The sequence below is a fragment of the Malania oleifera genome, chromosome 12 (assembly GCF_029873635.1).
Source record: "Malania oleifera isolate guangnan ecotype guangnan chromosome 12, ASM2987363v1, whole genome shotgun sequence".
Classification (NCBI taxonomy): Eukaryota; Viridiplantae; Streptophyta; class Magnoliopsida; order Santalales; family Ximeniaceae; genus Malania; species Malania oleifera.
Window position 1 is genome coordinate 23,090,975 of NC_080428.1, and position 8,777 is coordinate 23,099,751.

Consider the following 8,777-nt stretch of genomic DNA (forward strand, 5'->3'; position numbering starts at 1 on the left):
TCTTTGTGTAAAATATAAACTTGAATATTTGCAAAAATTAGACTTTGGCCAAAACCTTTCTCAAATAAACTTTTCAAGTACTAAAACAAGGATTTTTCTTCTCAATAAAAATATTAGATATAAGAGTATAAGATATGAAAAATCTTTGAGGTATATATATATATATATATATATATATATATATATTGGAACCACAAACCAATTACACATTTATCAAACCTCAATCACCAAGGATTGTTTGCAAGATGTGTAGATGAAATCTTTTAAAAAACTGAGATAATTTGCCCAAAGAGTATGGATGCAGTAGAGTGTTGGAAAAATCTTAGAATGGAGGCATAGATAACAAGATTAGTCTCTCTAAAAGTATTTAGATTGACCTTATAGGTCATACCCAGTTTTTATAATGACCAATACTCTTGGTATTTAATGTCTGCCAAGTTTGTGTGCAGGTTCAAAATAACAAGATCATTTGATGGCACGTGAAGGCTTGAAGACTGAAGACCCTGAAGACTATCTTCTTGTTGTAATTTATATTATTTGGGTCTGTAATAATAATATAGGGTAAAGGTCTGTAATAATTTGCATTGCATACATGTAGGAACTTATAATCTTAAGAGCTTAGAAAGACCTTAGGGATACACCAGGTTTTATGGCATATTTTAAAAGACCTTAGAAAGACCCTAGGTCCCAACACATATGCACAAATAAGTCCCCATCATCACTTATTATATCAGGGGAACTAAACTGGCAAAAAATGAACTTAAAAAGAAAAACTTGAGAGAGGTCGGGTATATTGAACCCCATGTATTCAAAACACCTCGGGCAATTGAATAGTTGGAATGTCAATAGTTTGACCAGGTGTCGGGTGACCAAACTTGTAATGAATGTATCTCCCCCGAGCGACCGAACCCATGTCAGAATACTTTTCACCAACTCGGGCTACCGAACCTTTGGTTCAAAATGACCTTGAATGACCGAACTTAGCAACAGGCACCCGAACTGTGCGCCAAAAGCTACTGACTTTGATTCAGCCACTCGAGCATAATTTTGGGCACCCAAATCCTTTTAAAATTATTTTGTGACTAAATCTGTTCGGGCACCCAAACCTCGCGTCAGACACTAGAACCTCGCGGGTCAAAATATTTTTACTAATTATTTAAAGAGATAAATGGGGTTAATTTTTGTAAACCTGTTTTAAACTTTTTTAATTATTCCCATTGGGTCCGCAATGGTCAAAAATCTTTCCTTGCCTATAAATATATGTTCATTTGTCATAATTAGTAAGGATTAGAAAAATTGATTAGGGCCAAACTCTCTCAAATTAAAAAATCCTTTTTAAGCCTATTATACTCCAAAACACTTATACTCATCATCCTTCTTGATCTTGCAAGTGTTGTGAGCATATTTTGTGTGCTTGTGCTTCATTCATATTTGCAAATACTCTCACTAGATTATATTGATTGTTTGATTTTATTGAGAGTAGACGCATCAAGTTCTTCCACTGATTTAACTTCATAAATCTTGTGTGGGAAGACTTGGAAGGTTGTGGTTCTTGCATTGTCATTGCAAGTAACCTAAGCCTTTATTTTTGTGTGCAAAATATTTAATAAAGCTAGATTTCAAACAACTCTTGTGTTATATACATTTGAGAAAATATTTTTGAGGTTGTTTGAATACTCTTATTGGTATCTTTGAAACCCTAAGCTTACATTGAGATATTGTATATTGTGTTTCAAAGAAAACCTTGTTTATACACTCTTGTGCATATTTGAGATTATCCATAATATTGAGTGTTGATTGCACATGTAGAGCATCGAGCTTATAGTTCAAACATACTTGAGGTGCATTGATTATACTGTGCTTAGTGGTGCATAATATGCTTAGTGTAAGAAGCATTTCCGTGTACATAATATTTTAGACACATTTGTTGTATTCTAGGCATGGGCCTGAAGAGGAAGACTAGCCTTGTTGAATAGTCCCGAATTAGCTTAGACCTGATTAGGAAAGCTAGGTGTGTCATCCTGTTAAGGCGTGTTGGTTAAGGTCAGCCCCTTGAATTGACCTTATTGTATTAGGTGCCACTCCACCCATTAAGTGAGCATTAGTGGAATCCTCGGGCTTGCGAGCTAGAGGCAGGGACGTAGGAGCAATTGGCCGAACCCCAATAACATATCGTGTGTCTATTTATATTTCCGCGCTTTATTTACCACACATGTATGTTATTGTGTGAATGATGCGCATGATTTAAATTTTGCATATTATACTTATTTGCGCATTTGGGAAAATAGACCTAGGTTTTGAATGTACTGTTACTAAACTAGTTTAACCTAGGAGAAAAAGTTTTAAATTCCAATTCAACCCCCTCTTGGGAATACACCAAAGCTAACAGTTTTAAATTGCGTTGGAATGTTGTTCTACTCTGTGACCTTTGTCCACGAATGGGTAGGTTTGTTGATGAGTGTACAACGCACATTCATCGATGAGGCCATGAGTTTGTCAACGAGAGCACTATCTGAACTCTTTGTGCTCTCGATATATTTTCATCAACAAGAGAAAATAGTTCATCACCGAGTGGCTGATGAGCCCCTAAAATATATGATTTTAGACCCTCATTTACCAATACTTATCCTTATTTTATTATATAGTGACCCAGAGTTATCATTACTTAGAGCTATGCATGGTTTGTTTGTCTTTCCAGGAAAAACAGGTTAAAACCTTGGAGATAGGCATTACAAGAAGCCAAGGATAATTTGGAGGATTCGAAGCTTGAATTCTGTTGTTTAGCCAAACTCCAGAAACTTCAGTGCATAAATGGACAAGAAGATGATGCTCCACCATATGGTGCGACTAAAAAACCACGGGGGCGACTTAGTCTTCCAATGCAAACTCCAAGGTTCAGATTGAGATCGAATTACTGCAAGGTTTGACCAAGTGCTCGACCAAGTGACCCACTATGGCAACATCGTCAAGATACTAAGATAGAACTAAAATTCAAAAGTACCGAGAGTGTCGACGAAGTGTTTGACAAAGAGTCCTTCAGGGGCGACTATGTCAACATACTGAGATTTCCTAAAGACGAAGATAATGCAAGTCTCGACCATCAACTGGACCATCAAGACCTTAAGGTGTGAAGAAGTCGAAGGCATTGGAGATTCAAATCACTGACTTCCCGTGAGTCTCAACTAGGGTGCACACAAGAATAACAAAGGAGCAACTTGGTTAACAGCGACGATCTGCCATGTGAGATCTTCTGCAAACCTTCCTAAATTGCAAAATAAACTTTGTAAACCCTAGAGCCTATAAATAATTACTACGAAGATGAGCTCTGGGTTCCTCTTTGGCCTCTCTTAGGTTAGTGATACACTTAAAATGTCATTAAGAGCCAAGATAGATTAGGAGTAGCATAGATTTCAATTCCTATTTCCGTGTGTGCATGAAGTGCTCGTCAGCCTGTGATAACCGGCGGCATTCATGTGCTATTCGTGTATATTACACGACCACTCCATTTTTAATTCCCGATGTTAGTGATAGATGTTCTAAATAATAAAGGGATGATCTTTTTACTCTTGCTTTCATTAACATGCTTTCATTTACTACTTTCCATTTACCTGTTATGTGTTTAATGAAGGATTGCAGATAAGGATAAGCACTTTTGCGTATCATTCATAGGGAAATAGTCAGCTAAGGAACTGCGAAGGTGTTTGTTCATCATTGAGACATGGTATACTCTGGTTCTCAACCATGCTTCGGATGGTTGGTGTACCCTTGCTACCCTGTGCCCTCAACCACCCCTCTCCCACTTTGGCCTGCTTGGGTTAGTACTTCTATGGAAGTATGGATGAACATAGATAGAGGCATTGCGTCCAACGTCTGATTCAGACCACAATATTTATTTTTAGAAGTAGGGAAGCTCATAAATTTACTTGCTTTCTAGTAGTATAGATTTACTCACTTTTATTTGATCTCTTTTCAGTAGTTAGAAACATCCACCATTGCAAAATATGACCTTTTACTTCTTTTTAACAACAAGGCCATAATAAACTAACTTGGAAATGGTTTACTAACTATGCTTCAAGTCTTCGTAGATTGATACCTGACTTACCCACTTTTTACTAAACTTGGGATAGTTAGGTTTATAAATATTATTTTTGGTGGTTAAGGACCCAAGCCTTGGTGAGCCTATCAATTTTTGACACCATTGCCGGGAACTTGGTTGCGGTTATAAGCCAACTTAAGCTTTAGAGTATTCTTGTTTTTTTCTTTTGTTTTACTCTCCTTTTTTTTTTTTTTTTCACTTTCTTACTTAATTTCTATTTTCATTTCTTTTTTTTTGTTATCTGTTATTGAAGTCTAAATCTATGTGCTTATACATATGTATGTTTGGTCTACATTCTTTGGAACCTAAGATAATTCCCATAGATCTTAAGATTGAAAAATCCTGTAGGTCCCTTAGGAAACCTATCCCTAATTCAAAGAAAGCTAAGTCATCTTAACTGAAAGCAATGGCCGAAGATAACCCACTGGTTCCCGCTAAACAAATCCTAAAACCTCATGCTCCTCACCTACCTATGGTGAGAGAGCAACACCTGAGGCCTCTTAGGGACTACACTATATCTAATGCACACACATCGTTGTCCTGCATCCGATTTTTGGATGTTCAAGAGGCCCAATTTGAGATTAAGACTTCGATCATCTCGATGCTACCCAACTTTCATGGGAATTCTAATAAAAATCCTTATTAGCATCTGGATGAGTTCTTGGAAATCTATTCTACCATCCGCATCCTAATTTTAGTCATGATACTCTCCGTCTTAGGCTTTTCCCATTCTCTGTGAAGGATAAAGTCAAATATTGACTGACGTCCTTAGAACCGAACTCATGACAAACAGGGCCACTATGCAACATGAATTTCCTAAAAAATACTTCTCAATTAGGAGGACTAATTAGCTTCGAAGAGCCATCACAAGTTTCTCACAAATGGATGGGGAACTCTTTTTTGAGACTTGAAAGCGCTTCAGGGACATGCTCTGTAAATGCCCACATCACCAGGTCCCCAAGTGGTAATTAGTCCAAACTTTATGCGAAGGGTTGGCTGAGAGAGATAGGTCTATAGTTGATACGTCGTGTGGAGGTACTTTCCTCACTAAGCATGAGAATGAGGCTTAGTTGCTCTTCGAAAATCTGGCAGAAAATTCTTAGCAGCACATGACTGCAATTCATAGACTACCTAATCCATCAAATTCCAAACCAAAGCAAGTTTATGAGTTGGCCACTATCCAATACCTAGCCCTAACCTTGCAAGTCATATCTAAAAAGTTAGATCAATGCCTATCCTTAGGACTGCAGACAATAGCATGTGCAGAGGTTTGTCCAATCTACTCTGACCCTTACCATACATGTTACAATTGCCCTCACGCGCATTCCCAACCTGAGCTTGTGTAGAAGGAAATAAAGGTCACTCACAATTGGTACGATAATCCGTTTAATGACCTTTATTCGAATACCTACAATCCAGGGTGGAAACAACATCCTAACCTCTCTTGGAGGCCGTAAGATCCGAGTTTTCAAAGCCAAAGACCTCAACAAAACCCTAATGTTGTGCCTCCACACCCATATCAATATCTCCAAAACCATCTGGACTCAGCCCCTAGACCTTTAACCATTCAGCATCCACCTCCACCTTAATCTAAATATGATTCATTCCAAGAGACGGTGTTTACAACCCTTAGGCGAATTGAAGCTGACCGTCAAGTGGACTGGCAACTCCTTCACTCCTACTCCCAATCTATTGCAAAGCTAGAAACCACCATGGGATAGCTAGTCATTGCTTCAAGTTGGAGGAATGAGGGTAAGTTACCAAATCAGCTTATAGTAAATTTGAAAGGGCAATATGGGGTAGAATATGAACCAGAAACTGGATCCTCATCATATTCTCAACAGGACCAAGTGGTAACCACATCTCAAAATAGCAAGCTAACGGCCAAACAAGGCGAGGAGTAACTGAGCATGGGGGAGACCCAAGATGAAAAACTAGAAGTACCCAACATAGATTCATCCCCTCTCTCTTCCTCTAATTGGGTACACAGACCATTGAGTCTCACACCCATTGCTAGAAGAACCACACCTCACTTTGCCCCCCATAGGGCTTTTCATACCTACTCAGTGTCACATCCAGCAACCTCACTCACACCCTTTATATTTAGGAAAGCAGCTTCCACTGAGTCCATCTGGGACATGTTTAAACAAATACGAATGGATAAGTCTCTCCTTCATGGCATGAAAGAATCACCTACATTCATAAAGTTCCAAAGGGACTTGTTAACACAATAAACAGAATCAAGGGTGCACATGGATGGTTTGGTTAAGCAGGCTGAGCATAAAGTTCCATAATGCTAAAGCACCTTGTTTCTAAACTAAAAGACTCAGGCTCACCTACTATCTCATGTGTAATTGGTAATTACACCATCGATGAGGCCCTTCTAGATTTAGGAGCAAGTGTGAAAATTCTTTCATACTCAGCCTATCAGAAACTCAACCCAAGAGTGTTGCAACCCATCTCGTTTTCCATATGCCTTGCTGATTGATCTCTTAAGCAACTACGGGGTGTGGTAGAAGATGTGGTAGTCAAGGTGGGTGATTTCCATTACCCCGTTGACTTTATCATTTTAGATATGGAGACATCCACCAACCTGATCCTTGTCCTTTTGGGATGATCATTCTTAGCCACGACTAACACTTGCATTCAATGCAAGACGGGGATTACGAACATCTCATGGGGCCATAAGCAATGCAAGATAAACATATTTAATGCTTCCCAACATCCTCTGAAAATCGTCCAAGTTGTGGATGAAGACATAATTGAAAACTTAAAGGAAGCAACTCCAATGCTATGGAAACACCCTTGGAAAATTACACTACAACTTGACAGCCATACCCATGCTAAATCTGAGGATCCTTTTGAGCAATCTATGCTAAAACATGATTAGGACCCCAAATCTGAAACAAGGTTAGGGGTATGCAATCTCAGGTGTGAGGAAGAGACTATAGAAACCAATGTTAGCTGGGAATCAGGATGAGTTCACAATCAGCTTCAAAGCGTCTGGCTGAAGACGGTCAACTTAGTGCTTCTAGGAGGCAACCCGATAAATGTCTGGTTGAATACGGTAAACTAAGCACTTCCGAGAGGCAACCCGATAGTTTTTCGTATTTTATTTAGTCCATGGAATTTTTAGAGTAGATTAAGTAGGGTTTAGTGCCTTTAAAGTAGGATTTAGGATAAGTGGAGTGCAACCATCACAAATACGGGCGACTAAGTCCATTCCTTGCACTCTGCTAGGACCTGAAATACCATAAAGCTCGACGATGGTGGTGACTAGCACTACCCACTGGTGTGCCCTAGTCGACCAAGTCAACTTCATGTAAAATTTGATTTCATTCCTAACATTTCAACTTTAGCCATTGTTCCCTCTTAGTCGATCCTCGTCGCTCACCGCAGCACCCTAGTCACCCGTTTCTAATATCCACCTCCGCTTCCTTACCACCTATCCAACCATTACGTCAAACTCTAGTGAGCACCTTTGGCTCGCATCACTACTGCATGGCTTAGCCCTTCCTTCCCCCTCATCTCGTCCCCTTCCCAAGCCACACACCCAACATCAATGAAGTTAGGCTCGGGTAACAAGATCAGGGTGGAGCATGGCCAGCCCTCCAACACTCTTTCTCAGGCTCACCAAATCAAGCTGCATCAGCAAAGCGCCTCCTCTACCAGACAAATAGCGCGTTTAGGGCAGACTCCATGAGTACATCACATACTCTTGCCCGTGCTAGCTTCTGTACCGCCCACCACTCTAGGCCCCGTGATTTGGGATGCCTTGGTTGAGGCACTTAGAAAGGTGGCTTGAACTATAGCCAACCATACTAACCCTAGCTATTCCACTGACAATTTATTTCTCATTTCATATTCAGATTTGGCATCTGGAGAAGATTGATCCTCCTTTATCACAATTAGTTTTTTTTTTTTTTTTCCCACACCACGCTTTTGTCAGAGTCGTACTAACAATGGATTTGCCTAATCTTTTCTACCTCTTCACTGAATTGTACATGGTGCTTTTGGAATGCAAATATCTTTTGTGCTACAATATCTTGTTGGGTGCATGATTATTTTGGGTATTACATTTTGCAGGGCACTGTTTACACTTCCTGGCATCATGCACTGTTTTATCTCTTGCCCGGATCCTATTCTCTTTCAACACTTCAGTGAGGACACTGAAGTTTTAATTTGGGGTTAGGGATAGTACATTGCACAACATTATCTCATGCACAAAAATGACACAATAGATGTAACAACCCGGGATTTTTGCACAAGGTTCGTCAACGAATACTGGGGATTCGTCAATAAGCACATAAAGGATTTTGTTGATGAAGCCACGTCTCGTCAATGAGAAAATACCGAGAGAGGTTTTGGGGCAGCGAAAAATTCGTCGACGAGGGTGGAAGTTCGTCAACGAAATTATTAAAGAACTTGTCGACGAGGTGACGTGATTCATCGATGAATCTGGCCCAATAAATAGTGAAAACTTGGATTTATATCTCATTTCTCAATTCCTCTCTCTCCTCTCTCTCAATCTCTCTCTCTCTCTCTCTCTCTCTCTCTCTCTCTTGGGCCTGTTTCTTACCGAATCGAAGATTCGAGGCTATCACGACGCTCCTGGCGAAATTTTTTGCAAGTCTGCTGGAGCTGATCGTTGGAAAAGTTGGGTTGGATTTCGTCCCAATCC

The 8,777-nt window shown here is 39.7% G+C and overlaps 1 non-coding gene across 1 annotated transcript; it reads right to left on the reverse strand.

Moving 5' to 3' along the window:
* Positions 1 to 4,945: 4,945 nt before the first annotated feature.
* LOC131145337 (small nucleolar RNA R71) lies at positions 4,946 to 5,051 on the reverse strand. Its single transcript, XR_009134120.1, has one exon. It is a non-coding gene; the product is annotated as a small nucleolar RNA R71 (small nucleolar RNA).
* Between the last annotated feature and the right edge of the window lie 3,726 nt (positions 5,052 to 8,777).